Below are 21,278 nucleotides of genomic sequence, written 5' to 3' on the forward strand. Positions count from 1 at the left end.
AGTAGTGGCTTGAATTTTGGATGATTAGTAAAGATGGCTCATGGATTTCACTTGATGTTTGTCTGAGAGACTCTTGAAGTGCCAAGGAAAGTATGCAGTATATATAACAGTTTAGTCTTTTGTTTTGGAATTTGGTTGGATTCCCTACTTTAAGGAGGACTGGATTTAATCATAGAAGTGTTTTATACGGGTTTTATCTTTATAATGAATAAATATACCAAACTGCCAATGGATCAAAAGGCCATACAGATCACAAGGTCAAGATAATTCTTTGAACAGATGAGCAGAGAAGCCTGACAGGAGTAAGGATGGCTCAGTGTACCACCAAAACTCAGTGACAGAACAAGGAGTCACTTTATTTTTGCACCTTGCACAGTGATCTTAACTGCTTCATAAATTAAACTCTCCATTTGCAGATATACACTGCTTTGTATTTAATAGGAAAGAAAACCTCTTGATAGCTAGATTGTCTTCTTATAATTCTCCTATGGAGTAAACTAGTATACAGTAAGCTTTTCTGATAATAACTAGATCATGATTAATTTTTTTCCATTTGTTTTAGGTAAGCCTTCCAGTGATCCAAGCTGCGTTGAGGAAATCTTACGGGTGAGTTTAAACCTTATTTCTGTGCCTTTCCATAATGAGGTGATCCATCTCCTTAAACTGTTTAAAATAATTACTCTGTTCCAAGGCACATGAAGAGGAGTTCTTACATTCTACTTTGGGACCCTTCCACTTATACCATCTGCCTCATTTCTTTACATGTCCTCTCCCCATCCTTTAATATCACTAAGCTGCTGCCCTTCCTGCATCATTCTTTAGCTTCCTTTTGAGTCCTGGGTGGAGGCATACCACCTTCTTTAGGAAACGTTCCCTCTCAAAGCACCATACCCTAAGTCATTGCCATTCTGCTCTCTGTGACCTTACTGTTGCCTTTTGGTATACTGTTGATTCAGCATGGTTATGGAGATCATAGCCTCTAATGAGGGACTCAGATTTGAGAGTTGGGCAGGGAAGAGAGGAGAGAGACTTGCAATGATGGCTTATTGGGAGAAATGTCACTTACGGGAATGAATTTATGTTTGGGAATGGCTTGAAAGAGGAACAGATTTTTTTAAAAGGTAGCCAAAACCTTTCCTGAAGTTAACAAACCTACAAAAACCAAAGTCAATTCATAAAATGTGTCTACCTAGTATTTCTGGCTGCTGGGATCATAGGACAATATCGTCTCTCAGGAAGAGGAGTCATGGGAATGAGTTTCTGTCCCTGCTTTATCATTTGAAACTTCTGTGTCTTTGGACAGATAACTATCTTTCTGAATCCCCCTTCTTTCAGTAGATGAGATAATAATACTTGTCATAATTCCCTTAGAAGCTGCCAATTGGTATATAAATGCCCATTATTATTATAAGTGATGACCATGTAGCCATGTAAAAACTATGACTGCTTTCCACCCAGGAGTTGTGGGGTGGGGTGGGAGGCACCTTCCCTATGCCTCACTTACCAGGGTTAACCCAGCTCCCTCCTGAGCCCATTCCCTGGGTAAGTGCTTTCTCAGCAATCCAGTGCTTGAAGCAAGCTCTATGAAAATGCAGCCAAAGGAGCAGTAAAGAACAGAAAGCTATTTACCAAGTTGGCCTGCCACCTGATTTCACTTCTGGTGGCTGTCCCTGCATCTTTTTCAGCCCAAGGACATTGCTATTGGTTCTTAAAGATATGACTCATACAACTCTGATCAGAGATGAGACTTTTATAGATTGGGACTCTGCTGGTCACTTTTGTAAGATAAGAGCCCAGCAATTACTCAGTCATCTGTCTCCAAGGTGCTTGGCCTTGAGTGGAGGCACGGCAGATGTTATGAAATTCATAAGCATGATGCACCCTGAGTACTTGCTCCTTCCCATTCAGTGGACGCAGGGAAAATAGGTTCAAGCCTTGCTCACTTGTCAGTCACCTTCCTTAGAAAGGCACATTGAAAAAAACATCTTTCTCTAATCTAGACAGTGACCTTTTTTCCTCTTTCTCCCCTGGGTCACATGGATAAATGAAGTCAGTCAGGTCTTTTTCTTAACTCCCAAATAAATGTGGGGCCATCTCAAAATCACCAACTAACTTGTCACAGAATTCTCTACTTAAGAGCAGCCCAGCCCCAGTGCCTAAATGAGGTGGTTCACACAGTGTCTAAGTGAGGAGAGTGGGCAAACACCTGTCAGAGGCTGGCAACTCTAGTCTCTGAAGGAGCCACTTAGAGAAACAACAGAATTTCACTCAAATATGGGAAGAAAAGCAGGTTGCCTTAATAAGCTCATAAAAGATAGCACCCTTTGAGAAAGTAACAAAAGTCCTTCTGTTGTTCTTGAAAAAGAATCCAAGGAAACGTCTTTTTTTTTTTTTTTGAAAGGCTAGGATTGTATAGAATTCTTTTTTTTTTTTCCTCCAACAACACCGTTAATGAATGGGTTTTCCTTATTGAAGACTGGAATGCTTCATTCCCCTTACGTAGAATAAAAATAAGCTTTCTGAGGTTTATGTTCCAATTTTTATGATTCATTCTTAAAATTTTTATAGAGCACATGGTGTATCACAACAAAGTGTGCTTGCAGAACTTTTTTTGTAAAATCAATGTTCACTTTTCTGTTGGTTCAAGGGCCTTGGAGGCCTGTGGATGATTCTACATTAAGTCTGTTTGTCATCTCATTCCCCATCTGCCTCCCTCTCAGAGGAAAATACTTTTTTTTTCATTCACTTTACCTCTCCCTGCACCCTCAGTGCTTTTTGAACTAAGCAGAGTCAAGAGCAAGGGTCATTTCTCTGCACTGAAGTGGAGCTATGTGGAGGAAGGGCCATTAGCCACAAGAGGAGGAAGAGGTGGCTTCCAGTTAGTTTTGAGATTCCCTTACTTCCTAGCTGTGTGACTTTTCAGTTTCTTCAAACTAAAAAGCAGGGAGTAATGACTCCCCTGTCCATCTCACTACCCACCTCCAGTGACAGAGTCTTTAAACTATACACATTATTTGCATGGAAATAATACATGGAAATCCTAGTCTGTTTGCTCTCCCAACTTTCCCACCTCCCTGATCCCCTTTTTTTCCCTTCAACGTCTGGCAAGCAAAACACATGCAAACCCACTCCATCACACACTGGACAGACTTCTTTCATTAACCAAGTGCAACACAACCAGGCTTCCCCCATTCCCAGCCCCTCAGTCCCCAGGCAATGGAAATACTTTAGCCTCATGCATTTTATTTTGGCCCACTTTCTCAGAATGCTGTTCAAATTAAACCAGTTGGCTTCCTTTGAAAGCCCTCTCACCATGTCTCTAACAATGGGTTTAGTTCCCCTTCAAACCAGTGTGCTTCTGGTTCTTATAATATGCTGGATTCCACTTTGTCTAATCTTCCCGCATTTTTCTTCTTGTCCTCATGCTAACTTGCTCTGATAGAGCAACTTTACTTTCCTATGGGAGGTGACTATTGTTAAAAGCACTTCGACTTCATTACATGTTTAAATTATAGGAAATAAGGTTGTCCCTCATTAGGAAATCAAGGTTCAGAGAGTTTAAATGACCTGCAACTTATGTTAGAGTCAACTGTGGCAAAAGTAGAACAGGGTATGGCCTTTGTTTTCAAAATCTAGTGCTCTTTGCACTATAGCCAACTATCAACCACCCTTCTACAAGCCTATATTGAGAATCTTCATTTTAAAGGAATTGCTTCAGACAGAAGTTGGTCTTTCTAGCAATTTAAAGAACCTAGCTGACCAGCATAATTTGAGCAGGTCATGGAAATTAATCCTTCCTTCTTACATTATTTAACATTTCCAAATCTCATTCACATAATAATAAAGAAAAATTTTGTTATTTATTATAACTATATAATAGCAAATTTTCTATGACTAATAAAGACATCTTATTAATGGGCTATCTACTATATGACAGGTAACAATGTCCTTAAGCATATACGTCTTGGAATCTTTGCAAGAATTCTCAAAGACTGCTTTGTTAGTCTACTTTGCAGACAGAAAGATTGAAATCCAGAGAGGTGAAACAATTTGTCTCAGGTCCCAAGTGTCATGCTGTCTCGGCGAATCATATACTATTCATTCCTCCTGGTCCTTTGGCTTACCAGAATACATCCTTGCTTAACAGAGTCTAGTCCATATTATAATTACATTAGAATGACATCAACAAATAATTTCTTTCACCTGCTGTTGTACAGCAATTTGTACAAATTCAATTATGCCAAAATAATTTTGAGTAGTTTTTCAAAGAAACCAGAATTCACAAGCCTACCACACCTTTCTTCCAAACTGGCTGTTTCCCATAAAACAAGCTGCAAAAATTCAGGTGTCTTTGTAGTCAAGCAAATGATTGCTCATTATAAACTTTACAAATCAGAAGCATAAAGGTAGCAATCTGTGTAGTGCAACCCAGCTTGCATCCTTGCTTCTGTCAGCATGCTATTTACTCTTTAAATTCAGGCTACTCTCAAGTGCAAACAGAAGTGAAAAATAATAATAGCTCTGGCCCAGTGATGGTTTTTTGCAGTTACAATTAATGTATTATATGAGGGATTCCTAGGCTACTCTTATGTTACTAATATGGGCACCACCAGCAACTTCTCTTTTGAGGTCCACAGGGTTTTATGGGTCGTAGAATCATCATTTCTGGAAGAGTTAAGCCAAGAAGAGTAGCATGCTCTAAATGCTACTAGCTAAGGATGGATACTCAATGATTATTTGTTCTGCAGCACTATGATTTATTTGTTCCTAGAAAGAATTACTGAGAATGTCAACAAACTATCAATTAAATCTGTTCTAGAGTCAAAAATGCAGATAGCACACTTCTCTTAGACTTGATGATGAACAGATTGTGTTTCTTAGCAAAGCACCTTCTGCAGTGATAATTTCATAGGCAAACATCTGTAAGGGTAATTCACTGTTTATGAGAAATGCTGAATTTGCTAGCTAGGATTTAAGAACTTGATTTGATAAACTGTATCTTCTTACAACTTCTTCCTGCCATATGGATCAGGTTGGTAAACACCTACGTGGGCACCTCTTTTTGATTACAGTATGATCTGTGTTTACAGCATTCTAAATGATGGCAATTCTGCTATTAGGTTGTGTTTTAGTTTACAATTTTATCATGGAAAGAACTTACCAATAATTATAGGACAGCCATGTACAGTACTTCCTTTTTTTCTTTTACTTTTAACAGGGAAAGAAATGAAAAAGCCCATCTTACAAGTGAAAAAAGATGGATCAGGAAACAAAATTGGTCAGACGATTATGTCTGAAAGGAAATTTGATTATATTATCATAACTATGCAGCATAATCAAGCACATTTCAGTAGAACTTCTTTTATAAATTTAACCATAATTAGGCAATTGATTTTATATCCTGTCAAATTAATGTATAAATAATGTTCAAATTGGATTATGCAAATGATTTCTATATAACTGCCTTAAATACTAATCCTTCTGGAATATTTGTAGAAGCATGAATCTTATCCTGATATGGACTTTTAAATTTATAGTTTCTTGAAATAGTAATATAGTGCTCCATCCAAGAAAGACAACAATTGCTAAATATATTTAGACCATAATTAATGTTAACATCGATGGAGTCAAATAAATTAACTAACTAATGACGGTACCCTCTGCTAATCTGATTACTACCTCTTATCTAATGACACTGGGAAATATGTAAATTTGTCAGCAGGTGAAAATGCCCTTGACTGGGTAATTATGTGGAGTATTACCTTTTCTGAAGCTAATTCAAAACATTAATGGACTTAATACATAGCATGCATATGTGAGGTGAGCTATTCATGAAACCAAATTAGCCCATAAGAGATATTTCCCATTATTTGCCTCCCAGTAATCATTTCCTCTTTTCTCAAGCACTAAACAACTCAGAAGAAAGATGCTAAATTTAATTATAACAACTATTATGTGAACAATGTAAGTAAGCTATCCAATGTGTTTCCAAATGCACTTAGAACCTGTCAAGCAGTTTAAATATTTTCATGTGGAATCTGGGGTCTGCAGCTAGGATATAAGGTGAATTTTAAATGATTTTACAGACATCACTGGGAAAGTGAGTAATGTGAGTAACGAGGTGACTGGCCCAGTGAATCATGGAGCCTGTCAAACATGGGGAGATGTCAAGGGAAGAGATGATGTCAAATCCCAGTAACTTAGCATTCAGCATTCAACTGCCCAGTGTGTGAGCAAGTGTAGCCCCTTTAAAATAGCTGAGTAGATATATGAGTCCCTATATATCTTAGGTGTGTTATAAAAATAAGTCTGTTTTCTGTCAACCTGTTTCTTTTGTGAATATGATAATTTATTGTTTTCTATTGAACTGAGTGAAAGCAGGTGAGAATTTAAGCCATGTGTAGAATTTGCACCTGCTTTCTGTATCTTGGGTGTACAGAGAGGGTAATGAAACAATTGTATTGGATGGCCGGAAAGCATTTAGGTATATCTGAAACAAATAATCACTTCCAAATGTTGTTTGAAAACAAACCTTTTGTCTGAGTGTGCTAGTGAGATTGTGCTCAGAGAAAAAGAGGTAAGACAAGTAGGTGAACCATTTTCCATTTGCATCTCTGTATATGTACAAACAGTATCTGGAAAATACATTGAGAAAGCAGAATGAACTCAGTAGGCATCTTACAGTTTTGAAATAAAAGAATGAAAGGGTAACTGCTCCTTTTCTTGCGTATCACTAAGACATTAAGGAGAATGAGAAAAATTAATTCAAACTCCTTAATATATCTAACAGAACATATCTATCCACAAACCTAAGTCACAATTTATTCTGTGAAGGTCAAACAGGGGAATAAGCCAAGAAGTGGTTCCTATGGTCATGGATCTGGTCATGGAAATATTGGTTTTCAGATAAAAAGCAAAAGAAAAATTGGATCAAAGGAATGCATGTGAAAGTTGGAGATGGGAGCTTACATGGACCAAGTTTGAGATACATCTTGAGAAGTGAAGAAGACTGAATGGTATTAGAAATTGTATAAACAATCCAGATTTGTGGAAAACACTGTGTGGGTGAAGTAAGGTGCAAGAGTGAGATGCTGCTTTGCAAGTAGCCTGCAGAGGAAATGATATTTGATAAGAGAAGTAAAAGCCAAAGGCACTCACTTGATCACACACCCCGTGAAGAGAATTCCTGCTGCACTGGAATTTAGTCACAGTCCTAACTGAAGCTGGAGGAACTATAGTCACTAACACAAAATAGTAATAAGAAAAAGGAATCACCTCAAGATCTATCACAAACACACACACACACACCACACACACACACACACCATGTGAAAATAGTACCAAAATAAAATGTTGCTATGAAACAAAAGCTATGACCACATAGTAACATGAATTTGTTAAAATATGAACCAATTTTATCTAAAACACAAGAGCACAATCAATGATACAAGTCCTTAAGGATGATTATTTAAAAGTAAATATATCAAATTAAGAGAACATCATTATAATTAATAAATTCAAGATGTGTGCTCCTAAATAAAACAATAAAATAGTTTTGTTTACCAAATTTCATTGAAAAAGAAGGGGAAAAGCATAAATATATGAAGAAGACATAACAAAAAAAGTAATTTCAGATACAGAGACAAGTGAGAATCTTGAGTAGCAATTTGATTAACTCTGTAAATGCAAGCATGTAGATGAAATTTATAATATTTCTGTTTAAATATAATTGACTGAAACTGACTCCAGAAGAGAGAGAGAGAGAGTATATAAACAGAATTATCACCATTTGTGAAATAAAGAAACCCTGTCTCTTAACAAAAGAATAAATCACATATCGAATTACTTGGAGAAACTTAATGAAATATTAAAGAATAGTACAACTATTCTAGAATAAGAAGAAAAATTACCAAGTATTTTTTTAGAAAAGCCACTGCAGTTTATAATACTGATACCAAAATCTGACAAATAACAAATAATTTAAAAGTTATAGAAAAATGTCACAAATAATTTAAAAGTTATAGAAAAATGTCACTATGAATTTATGCAAAGTTCTTAATGAAATACTGACATACAGAGTCAGACAGTACTTAAAGGATATGCACCCTGAACAAGTAGGTTTTACTACAGGAAAATAAAGTTTGTGAAATATTAAGAAATCCATTATCATAATGCCCTTTATAAATAAAATACAAGAAAATAGCACATGACCAACTTCTAGATTCTAAGACACTTGAAGAAATTCAACACCCATTCTTTTTTATTATCATGTGTTCTAATTAGTTATACATGAAAGTATGTGCATTTTGACACATCATATATACATGTAGTATAACTTCTCATTCATCTGGTTGTACATGGTATAGAGTTACATGATTTGGGTAATCATATATGCACATAGGGTAATAATGTCCTAATTCATTCTACTATCCTTCCTACCACCATAAATATCCCCCTCCCTAAACTCCCCTCTGCCTAATCCAAAGTACCTCTATTCTTCCCTAGCCTTGCCACTTATTGTGAATTAGCATCCATATATCAGAGAAAACATTGAGCCTTTGGTTCTTGGAATTGACTTATTCCCTTAGCATAATACTCTCTAGCTGCATCCATTTACTGGCAAATGCCAGATTTCATTCTTCTTTAAGGCTAAGTAATATTCCATTGTGTATATAAACCACATTTTCTTTATCCTTCATCTGTGAAGGGCACTTAGGTTGGTCCCATTGTTTAGCTATTGTGAATTGAGCTGCTATAAATATTAATGTGACTGCCTCACTGTAGTAGTGGTTTTTAAGACCTTTGGGTATAAACTGAGGAGTGAGCTAGTTGGGTCAAATGGTGGTTCCATTCCAGTTTTCTAAGGAATCTCCACACTGCTTTCCAGGGTGTTTACACCAATTTGCAGTCCCAACAGCAATGTATGAGTGAAACCTTTTCCAAATGTCCTTGCCAACATTATTGTTGTTTGTATTCTTGATAATTGCCATTCTGACTGGAGTGAGATGAAATCTTAAGTAGTTTTGATTTGCTTTCTCTAATTGCTAGATGTGAACATTTTTTTTCACATATTTGTTGATCAATTATATTTATTTCTTCTGTGAAGTGTCTGATCAGTTCCTTAGACCATTTAGTGATTGGGTAATTGGTTTTTGGTGTTAAGTCTTTGAGTTCTTTATATATCCTGTACATTAATGTCATATCTAAGGTGCATGTGATAAAGATTTTTTTCCCCATTCTGTATGCGCTCTCTTCATGTTATTGTTTCCATTGCTGGGAAGAAGCTATTTCGTTTGAATCCATCCCATTTATTGATTCTTCATTTTATTTCTTGGGCTTTAGGAGTATTGTTAAGGAAGTCAGTTCCTAAACCAACATGGTGGAGATATGGGCCTACCTTTCTTCTATTAGATGCAGGGTCTCTGTTCTACTGCATAAGTCCATGATACACTTTGAGTTGATTTTTGTGCAGGGTGAGAGAAAGAGGTTTAATTTCATTTTGTTATATATGGATTTCCAGTTTTCCCAGCACCATTTGCTAAGAGAATGTCATTCCTCCAATGTATGTTTTTGGCTCCTTTGTCTAGTATGAGAAAACTATATTTACATGGGTTTGTCCCTCTGTCTTCTATTTTGTACCATTGGTGTACGTGTCTGTTTTGGTGTCAATACCATGCCATTTTTGATATTACACCTCTGTAGTATAATTTAACTCTGGCATGGTGATGCCTCCTGCTTCACTCTTCTTGCTAAGGATTGCTTTGGCTATTCTGGGTCTCCTATTTTTCCAAATGAATTCCATGATTGCTTTTTTTACTTCTTTGAAGAATGTCGTTGGGATTTTAATTGGAATTGCATTAAATCTGTATGACACTTTGGTAGTATGGCCATTTTAACAATATTAATTCTGCCTATCCAAGAACATGGGAGGTCTTTCCATCTTCTAAGATCTTCTTCAATTTCTTTAGAGTTCTGTAGTTTTCATTGTAGAGGTCTTTCATTCTTTTGTTATATTGATTTCCAAATATGTTTTTTTGAGGCTATTGTGAATGGGGTAATTTTCCTAATTTCTCTTGCAGTAGATTCATCACTAATGTCCAGGAATGCATTTGATTGATGGGTGTTAATTTTATATCTTGCTACTTCAATGAATTCAATTATTAGTTCTTTAAGTTTTTTGGTGGAGTATTTGGGTTCTTATAAATATAGAGTCATGTTGACAGCAACTATAAATTCTTCTTTTATTCTTCGTATACTTTAATTTCTTTCTTCTGTCTAATTGCTCTGGCTAGAGTTTCCAGGACTGTGTTGAATAGAAGAGGTAACAGAGGGCATCCTTTTCTTGTTCCAGTTATTAGAGGGAACACTTTCAATTTTTCTCCATTTAGAATGATGTTGACCTTGAACTTAGCATAGATAGCCTTTACAATGTTGAGGTATGTTCCTACTATTCCTAGTTTTTCTAGTGTTTTGACGTGAAGAGGTGCTGTATTTTCTCAAATGCTTTGTTCTGCATCTATTGATACAATCATGATTCTTATCTTTAAGTCTATTGATATGGTGAATGACATTTATTGATTTCAGTATGTTGAACCAACCTTGCATCCCTGGGATGAACCTCACTTGTTCATGGTGCACCATCTTTTCAATATGTTTTGTTGCGATTTGCCAGAATTTTATCAATAATTTTTGTGTCTATGTTCATGAGGGATATTGGTCTGAAGTTTTCTTTTCTTGATATGTGTTTGCCTGGTTTTGGTATCAGGGTTTTACTTGCCTCATAGAATGAGTTAGGAAGGGCTCTCTCCTTTTCTATTACACAGAATAATTTGAGGAGTATTAGTGTTCATTCTTTGAGGGTCTTAAAGAACTCAGCTGAGAATCCATCTGGTCTTGGATTTTTGGTTGGTAGACTTTTGATGTCTTCTTCTATTTCATTGTTGAAATTTATGTTTATATTGTGTCTGTTTCCCACATCAGTTTGGGTAGAGCATATATCTCTAGAAATTTGTTGATGTCTTTAAGATTTTATATTTTATTGGAGTATAAATTTTCAAAATAATTTCTGATTATCTTCTGTATTTAGTAGTGTCTGTTGTGATATTTCCTTTTTCATCATGAATTTTAATAATTTGAGTCCTCTCTCTTGTTAGCATGGCTAAGGGTTTATCAATTTTATTTCCTTTTGAAGAATCAACTTTTTGTTTTGTCAATTTTTTGAATTCTTTCTTTCATTTCAATTTTATTGATTCCAGCTCTCATTTTAAATTATTTCCTGTCCCCTGCTGCTTTTGGGGTTGATTTGCACTTCATGTTCTAGGGCTTTAAGATGTAGTAGGTAATTTTTTATTGAATTTCTAATATTTTAATTAATAAGCTCAATAAAATGAACTTTCCTCTTAGCACTGCCTTCATAGATTCCCAGTGATTTTGATATACTGTATCATTATTCTCATTTACCTCTAAGTGTTTTTTTTATTTCCTCCTTGATTTCTTCTTTATCCATTCATCATTCAATAGCATGCTATTTAGTCTCCAGGTGTCTATTTTTATTTTACCATTGGTTTCTAGTTCATTCTGTTATGATCTGATAAATGCAGGGTAGTATTTCTATTTTTTGTATTTGAAAAGAGTTACTTAGTGACACATATTCAACACGTAGGATCCATGTGCTGCTGAGAAGAAAGTATATTCACTTATTGATGCGATGACATATTCTATATATATCTGTTAAGTCTAAGTATTAATTGTATTATTTAGTTCTATACTTTACTTGTTTAGTCTATGTTTGGAGGATATATCCAGTAGTAAGGAAGCTGTGTCAAAGTTACTCAGTATTATTGTGTTGTTGTGTATTTGATTCTTGAAATTGAGAAGGGTTTGTTTGATGTGTGTAGATGTTCCATTGTTTGGGGCATATATATTTAAGATTGTTATGTCTTATTGATATATAATTTCCTTAAGCAGTATGAAATATCCTTGTTTGTCCATTCTGATTAACTTTGGTTTGAAGTCCACTTTATCTGATATGAGGATAGAACTCCTGCTGTTTATGAAGTCCATGTGAGTGATTGTTATTTTCCCAAACTTTCACCTTCAGTCTGTGGATGTCTTTTCCTATGAGGTGAGTCTCTTGGAGACATCATATTGGGTCTTGTTTTTTTAATCCAAATCTGCCAGTCTGTGTCTTTTAATTGATGAGTTTAGACCATTAACATTCAGGGTTATTATTGAGATATGATTTGTATTCCCAGTCATTTTGGTTTATATTTGTTTTTTAACTTGACTTAGTTTCTCCTCTGATTGACCTTTCCTTTAGTGTAGTTCCTCTTTGCTGGTTTTCATTGTTTATTTTTTTCATTTCCTCCTCATGGAGTAAATTGCTGAGAATGTTGTTCTGTAGTTGTGAATTCTAACTTTTGTTTATCATGGAAGGTTTTTATTTCATCTTCAAATCTGAAACTTAATTTTGCTGTATATAAAATTCTTGGTTGGCATTCATTTTCTTTCAGAGCTTGATATGTTATTCTAGAACCACCTGGCATTGAGGGTTTGGGTTCAGAGTCAGCTGAGATTCAAATTGGGTTCCCCCTATAGTAATCTGACTTGTTTCTCTCACAGTCTTTAAAATTCTATCTTTATTCTGTGTGTTAGTCATTCTCATTATAAGTGCCTTGGTGTAGGTCTGCTGTAATTTTGTACACTTGGGGTGCTGTAAGTCTGTTGTATTTGATTTTCCATTTCATTCTTTAGGTTTGGGAAATTTTCTCATATTATTTCATTGAAAAGGTTGTACATTCCTTTGGTTTACATCTCTGTGCCTTCATCTATCCTGAGAAATGTTAAATTTGGTCTTTTGATGTTATCCCACAGTTCTTGGAATTTCTGTTCATTGTTTCTTACCATCTTCTCTCCATGGTTCTACTGAATTTTCAAGATTATATATTTTGTCTTTATGTCTGAGGTTCTGTCTTTCAAGTGGTCTGTTCTGTTGGTGATGCTTTCTATTGAATTTTTAATTTGGTTTATTGTTTCTTCAGTTTGATGATTTATAGAGTTTTTTTCAGAATCTCTGCCTCTTTATTGAAGCAATCTTTCATTTTCTGTATTTTTTCTGATTTCACTTCATATACCATTCTTTACTTCACAGAGCAGTTTACATGTGTACTTTCTAAACTTCTTCTCTGACATTTCTTCCACTGTGTTGTCAATGGATTTTGTTATTGGAGTACCTCGGTTTATTTGGGCAGATTTGTTCCCTTTCTTTTTCATGTTGTTTGTGTGTCAACCCATCTAACTATACAGATCTGAGCCAAAAGAGTTTTTACGCTATGAACTTAGAGTTTCCCTGAAGGTTTCCAGTACCTCACTGTTTAGGGGGAGACAAATAATAACAACAATATAATAATTATAATAGTAAACCAATACTCCCTGCTATGACATCTACAATGTTATTTATCACAATAAGCAGAAATGATATGATCAGTTACTGCCTATAATAAAAACAGCAAGTTTGCAATAGGGTTTACATTTTCAAATGGTACACAGAGAACAAAAGTGATATAGGATGTGATCATTAGGAGGGAGGAAGAGAAAAGAAGAAGTAAAAAATTTAAGAAAGAGAAAAATATAGATCGACTCTTAGTGGAAGCAAACAGAGAATCATGGGAAATAGGTAGGAGAAAATATATATATATTTATCAAATAAATTTTTTTGAAAAAATTAAAAATAAAAGAATATAAAACAAAACTAAAATATACTAATCAAACATCCTAGTTCACAAGAAACTAATCCATACAAAATAACTGGTTTCAAAAAATGCTAGAAATGAGGAGAGAACAACACATACAAATATGGATAAATGGCCATGTACCATTAAGTTCACAATTAAACAGACAAAAAGAATTTTTAAAAATCTTCATGAAAAGTTTAAGAATTGTTTCTGTGGGAGTTCAGAAGATTTTCAGCTTCTCTTCTCAGCAGTTTTAGGTGGAGTGGTTTGCAGTGTGATGCTCTACTCTTCGGATTGCTGGAATTCCCAGAGGCAGGGTTTAGGCTTAGGCAGCTCCAGGCTCTTCACTGAATGCCAATTGGTCTGGGTATGTTAAATCAGTGCTCCTCCAGTACCCAGTACTTGCTGGTCCACACTGGAGGACTTTACTCCAGGATTCACCTGGGTTCCAGTAGTGGTGGTGGGGGGGGGGGCAATTCTTAGTCTCCTATGTCACCTGAAGACCCCATATTTACTGGTCTCAGGTTCAAACTCCAGACAATCTCTCCAGCTCCTGCCCTTCCCTTCTGAGTTCAGGGTCGGATGCATCTCTCCCAGCTGGTCCTGCAACCAGTCGGATTGGAGGGGGAGGGGAAGAGCCAGGTGGGTTTCCATGACCAGTTGTCCCCTGTGTAAACATCACTCCATGTTTGATTTTCTCCTGGTCACTTAAGCACATTCTATGTTATGCATTGTGTGTTTACTGGGCTTATATTTTGGTTCAACTCGGGTCTTTCCAAGAATCATCTTCCTCAGTTGCTGGCCACTGGGAAGCTGCAAACTGGTTCCTCCTTTGTTCTCCACACACCACCTGGAGAGATGGCAGCATCTTTCCCCGCAGGCAGATATTGTGCATTGCATCTTTCAGGTTTTCCAGGTAATGTCCTTGATCTCTTCATCTCTTCCTACACAGACACTCCTTAGGTCTCCCAAAAATGGGGGTTCATTTAATTCCCTTATCCTTCCTCTATGTGTAGGGACCTGTCTGGCTGGTGCTTTAGGCCCAGTCTAGGCAGTGACTGTGCCACTGGGGATTTCTTCCTTATTTTATTATATCCAACCACGTGTGTCCCCAGTATGCTTTGAATGTACAGTATTAAATTTCAGTAAAGCACACCCCATCCCCTTTTTTCTTTTTGTTCACCCCCTTGCAAAGAAAGCTGCCTGTCTGGTTTTTTTGATTTCATGCCACGGAGTAGACAGGAATGTGCCCCTCTTCTATTCCACCATCTTGAATCCCCTCTCAACCCCCATTTGTGATAAAGTAAAATAGATGGAATCAGTCTCAATACGATAAAATATATCTCTCTCAACCAAAAAGTTCATATCAAATTTCATATGAAAACTTTGAATGCATTATCATTATAGCCAAGAATAGGCTAGATATTATTTATACCACTGTTTTTCTTTATTTTTTAATATTGTTCTGAAATTTAGCCAAGACAATTAAACAAAGTAAAGGAATAAATGTATTAAAATGGGAAGTCTGTGGAAAATGGTTATTTTTTGATTATATATATTATATATATTTTGATTATATAATATATATATATATACACACATGCACACACACACACACTTGCACACACAAACACACAGGTTTTCTGCAAACATCAAGAGAATTGACCAAAAGAGAATTAACATTATGAGCAATATAAGAATTCAGCAAAGCTGCTATGTGCCAAATACATATGCACCAATAGCTTTTATATATAAAGCAACCAATTCTAATATATAATGGACAGAAGACTCCATTTACACCTTATGAATTGATTTAACAAGAAATGTTTCATGACTATGAACACACTAAGGCACTCTGAGAAACACCAAAGAGAAACAAATGAGAAGACATAACAAGTGCAGGTAGGAAGATAATATCTCAAACATTTCTATTTTTGCTAATTTAATCCTGTATCCTTATCTCACACCATTCATTATTTCCAGATGCATTAAAGATTAAAAACAAAAGCATAAAATATTAGTATTAAGTAAGGGATATATTAATTGCTTTTATACCAAGTCTCAGAATGAGCCAACAGGGGTAGGAGGCAGTCAGGGGAAGGTTCAGAGATCTGAGGAGATTGGAGAAGATTAGAAAGCATCATTGAAAGAGAGAGGGAGGAATACTTAAGGAAATACAGGAAGTTATGTGGCAATGTCAACTCTCCAGGTGATATTGAAGACATTACATTTTCACAGGCTCCAATCTGTAGGTTAAGTAATTTTCTCCAGCAGTGCTTAGCTCATTACCCAGAAACCACTGACTAATGGGTCAATGATAGCCTGGAAGTCTCTAAGAGGTTATATGAATTGCCCCAAATCACATAATCGTACAGATACTAAGTGGTTGACACAGGATTGGAACTTGGATTGGCTGTAATCCAAAGTACACACTAACAATAATACTAAACACTTACTTAGCAGTTTTTTTTTTTGTACCTGGCACTATTTTGAGAATTTCACATATATTAACACATGCAATCACCATACCAATGTCAGAAAGCAAGAACTATTATCATCTCCCTTTTACAGGCAATGAAATTGAAGTACTTTGTGCTCAAATGACTTTCCAAATTCAATAACAAACCAGTGACAGAGCCAAGATCTCAATCAAGGCTGTCTGACTCCAAAGTCCATGCTCTTACTATTGTGCATTCTGTCTTTCACTATGAGGATGTGAGAATGAAGGAGTAGGTTTTAAATGAATATCATAGGACTTAGACTCTGACCCAGTGATAACAATGAAACTGGGAAAGATTGTTAATAATTCCATGTGTCAGAATCAGGAAAACAGCTCTACCAGATGGACAAAATCTAGTAAGACAAATTTTAAGAGGATTATTAACTCTATGATAAAGCACTTGAGTCCACTAATGTTTACCATAGACAAGAAAAAAAGTTAAGCAGTATCATATACACTGCACCCAAAGTGTGCTAATAGAAAACAAGTAAAGCAAGGGGTGGCAAACTTTTTCCTACAAAACCCCTGGTAGTGTTTTGCTTTTTAGGACATGTAGTTTTCTGTCTCAACTATCCAACTTCATTACTGTATCATGAAAACAACCATAGACTATGTGTGGAAAAAAGTAATTGTGACTGTGTTCCATTAAAACTTTATTTAAAGAACAGGCAGTGGACCATATTTGTCCTGTGGGAGGTAGTTTGCTGAACATTAACTTAGAACATCTAGAAATAAAAAGTGGATAGATCTTCTGATATCTTTTGCTCAGACCAAACTTGACATGTGGTATTGATTTTCAGCCAGTTCATTTTAAAACATTCCATTTTTTAAACTTACAGCTCTGTGAGTTTTAATATAAGTATTGATTCATATAATCATCACCTATGATAAAGCACAAAACAATTCCAACATCCCAAAGAATTCCATCATATTACTCTTTAGACTCACACCCTCCTACCTACACCTAAGCCTAGAAACTACTAGCCTATTCTCTGCCACTATAGTTCTTCCTTTTCTAGAATGTATATATAAATGAGACCATATAGCATGGAACCTTTCCAAAATGGATTAATTCACTCAGCATAATGACTTTGAAATTCACTTAAAGTTCTTGCACATGTCCATACTTTGTTCTGTTCTATTCCTGAGTAACATTCCCTTGCATGGATTACTACAATTGAAGGCCTTTCCCATTTTTCCTGGATTTGTTGATTATTAGTAATAATGGTGTTAATAATCCTGCATTGATTTTTGTGTGAATATATTTTATTTATCTTTGGTATATACGTAGGAATGGTATTGATTGGTCTTATGGTAATTGTATGCTTAACTTTCTTTAAAATATACTGAATTGTTTCCCAGAGTAGCAATACCATTTTGCATTCACATCAGGAATATGTGAAAGACCCAATTGTTCTGTATCCTTGCTAACACTTGGTCTTATTTTTTTTTAATTTACGTTTTTCTAGTAGGTGTATTGTGCTTCATGATTTTGGTTTTAAAACATTTCTTCAATGAGTCATGAAGTTAAGAATCTTTCCATGATTTTATTTTCCATTTGTGTATTTTATTGATGAAATATCTGTTCAAATCATTTACCAATCTTTAAAAACCAGTTTCTTTATGATTGAGTCTTGAAATTTTCTTATATTCTGGATATAAATCTTTTCTCAGAGGTGTTACTTGCAGATATTTTCTCCTAGGATATTCGCTTCTCTTTTTGATCTCTCGATGGTGTACTTGAAGAACATAATTTCTTAATTTTGATTAAGTCCAATCTATCTTTTGCTTCCCTTTTATGAATTGTGGTTTTGATGTCAAGTCTGAGAACTTATTATCTAACCCAAGATCATAAAATTTCTCATGTTTTTTATAAGAATTTTATTTACTTCCTTGGACCATTTTGGATTAACTTCAGTATGTGATTATTTTGTTCACTCTGTTTCAACACCAATATTTGAAAAACTGATCTTTTATCTTTCTTTATTGAATTGCTTTAGCATTTTTGTAAAACTGGATTGACTATATTTATGTGGGTCTGTTTCTGTACTTTCTAGTCTTTCCATTGCTTAACCTTCAGCAATACCATAAAATCTTGTCCCCTACAGCTTTCTACTAAGTTTTAAAATAGAGTATTGTGAATGTACCAACTTTGTTCTTTTTATAAGTGATTTGGCTGTTCTAGTTCCTTTTCCTTTCCATCTGACTTTTAGAATCATGTTGTTTATATTTACAACAAATTCTGCTTAAATGTTAGTTGCAATATTACATTACATCTACAGATCAATCTGGGCAGAATTATCACCTTTACCTTGTTGAATCTTTCAATTCATGGATATAGTCACATCTACATTTATTTAGGTTGGTCACTCCACTTTTAGAGAGGCCTAGATAATCTATAATTCCTCTTTGAGTAATCCATTCTATGAGGAAAATCCAAACTCCTAGAAAAACTATGTGAATGAAATTATCTGTTACAACATTATTTCTAATAGCTAAAAATGCTACTGCATATCCAAAATAGGAGAATAGTTAATCAAACTTAGACTTATACATTCAAAATAGTTATCTGCCACTGAAGAAATGGCTTTGAGGTCTACATACCAATGTGGGCTAAAAAATGTTTGATATAACTTTAAAGGAAATAACCAGTATAAAACATTTTTGGCAGTGCTGGGGATTAAACCCAGGGCCTTACACATGCTAGGCAAGTACTCTACCATTGAGCCCCATCCTCATCCCAGAATATAATATTTTATATACCTATTATAGTAATGCAAAACTCTGAAAAATACTAAAGAAAATGCTCTGAAATGATAATTCTATTCTGTTAGAGAGGCAAGATTATAGGTGAGTTGTTTTCCTCTTTTATCTTTTCTCAGTTTCTACAGTTTATATTACCAGAGGCTGGAATTGGGCTTGGAGGCCTCAAATGGTAGAATCCAACCCCTGAGGAGAAGTTACAGAGGAATAGTATTAGAGCAATAAAAGGAAGAATGTTCTAGGGAGACATCATGGTTCTTGAAGTAAAGGTTGGTTCTTCTCACTTGCAGAACTCTTTTGGGTAAACTAACATTTCTCTGTTTTGTTTACAAAATCATAATAATATTGCCTACTTTTCAGGATTATTGGAAGGATAAAATGAGATGATGCATGTGAAGCCCCTAGAATAGTGCTTGAAACACTCAACATGAGATCCTACTTTCCTCCCCTGTTCAAAATAGAGGATCTCTTCAAGTATAGAAGGGATGGAAGGTCTTTGTCACAGAGGTATTCAGAGGTACTAGGCTTCCCCAGTACCTAGAGGATAAATTCCCAAATCTCTGATTTGGCAGTCAAGTCCCTTCCTTTATACCACTACTCATGCCAATTTCATGCCTTGTCATTACTCCCAACTATGTGCTCTTTTCTCCATCGTCCACACATTTCTCCCTTTCTCACAAGTGCTGTCTCCCCTTTTTTCTATGTGTGCTGGCTCCCCATCCATTCCTGTCTTCGTGAGGAATGCCTATTCATACCATGTGAGAACCAAAACAGAAATCACTTAAATTAATGAATTAATGTTTTTATCCTTTTTTTGTCAGTTACCCCAGCAATTTTCATACCCTTACACCTGCTGTACTTGTGTGTAGAGGGATGTTGCCTCTCATGGTCAAATGCAATGTCCATCAGGCATTTGTCTGTGTTGAACTTATTACTGTGCCTCATTACACATTTATGTACAAAAAGGTGACAGGTTTAGGTGTAGAAAAAAAATGCATGGGGTAGATGTCACATATTTCTTGGATGAAATCTGAACAATAGTGCTAGTAGTGCTACTTTGTAGAAGAATGGGTAGAGAAAATGAACTCATATTTTTATTTCTTCAAAAGTAATAATTTGATTTGCCATGAAAATATTTTAATTTAACAAGTAGATAACAGTGTTTAGTGAGTAAAATAGTTAAATAAATATTAAGCATTATAATCATTCCATTTCTTATTACTCCAAATGATATAGTTAGCACTACTTTTGTCCTAAGTTTTTCAATTTGCATATTTTTTTAAAGAAAGGCAGACTTCTCATAAGTAGATACTCATTTGGATATGTTTGGCGTCTTGGATGTTTGACTACTGTAAGTTCTCCTACCAGTGGCCCTTGAGAGCTTGTTTAGAGACTCTATCAGGAACATGCATCTATTTATATACCCTTCCTGAAAGAGTGGTCCTTCTCTTTTGGGGAAGGTCATTCTCTGATGAATATCTGTGTGCACATTTGGGAGGGGCACACATGGAGAAATGAGGGAGGAAGTGGGCACTCATTTATCTAGCCATGTCACCTGAATCAACACTGGTCATCAATGAGGTGAAAATTGTTGCAGCCAGATTACCCTCACATCCTCCATTCTTAAATATTATTTAATGCCATTGCTGTAGCTGCTATTACTATTGCTCCTTGAAGCACAATAATGCTGGCATCCTCACTTTAAACAAGGCACTGAATAAAGGCAGGTCCCCAAGTGCCACTACAATGGCAGAAATGACTCTCCAAATAATGTTTTGGTACTATTCACTATGCTTATTATCATTGTGATTGTAGAAAGGAGCCTCAATGAGATTTATTTTTCATCCCAAATCATATAGATTGGGTGATCCATGTACATGGCAATAATTTGAGAAAGTGGCAAGAGTAAGGGCAGTCATTCAAAAATGATTAAAAGGTAGCTCTTAAAACCAGTGAAATGTGATGGACATCCAGAACCATGAGGAAAACCTGGCCCTATTGCACAATCTGCAACATTACATTTTAGAAGGTCCTTCCTTATAGAGCACACAAGTGGTCAAAGCCAGACCTCAAAGTCAGACACCTGGGCAGTTCTTCAGCTGCATGACATTGACTCCAAGACGTAGTTATCTGATCTGTGAAATGGAAACAAAAAGATTTCCCTAGATCTTGAGTGGATTAAAAATAGTAATGTAAATGAAACATTCAATGGATTCTGGCCCCTAAATGCATGAACATTCTTATTGATGCCTTATCCTTTCTTATCATGGTTCAGCAACTCC

The 21,278-nt window shown here is 35.6% G+C and overlaps 1 protein-coding gene across 1 annotated transcript in view; it reads left to right on the plus strand.

The window, feature by feature from the left end:
• The first annotated feature begins 568 nt into the window (after positions 1 to 568).
• The window catches only part of LOC124972138 (AF4/FMR2 family member 2), a 183,836-nt gene continuing 163,126 nt past the window's right edge, over positions 569 to 21,278 (plus strand). Inside the window, exon 1 of the mRNA XM_047536373.1 lies at positions 569 to 606. The gene's annotated coding sequence lies outside the window, so the exon portion shown is untranslated. The remainder of the gene's footprint in view (positions 607 to 21,278) is intronic.

Source organism: Sciurus carolinensis, chromosome X, assembly GCF_902686445.1.
Source record: "Sciurus carolinensis chromosome X, mSciCar1.2, whole genome shotgun sequence".
Classification (NCBI taxonomy): domain Eukaryota; kingdom Metazoa; phylum Chordata; class Mammalia; order Rodentia; family Sciuridae; genus Sciurus; species Sciurus carolinensis.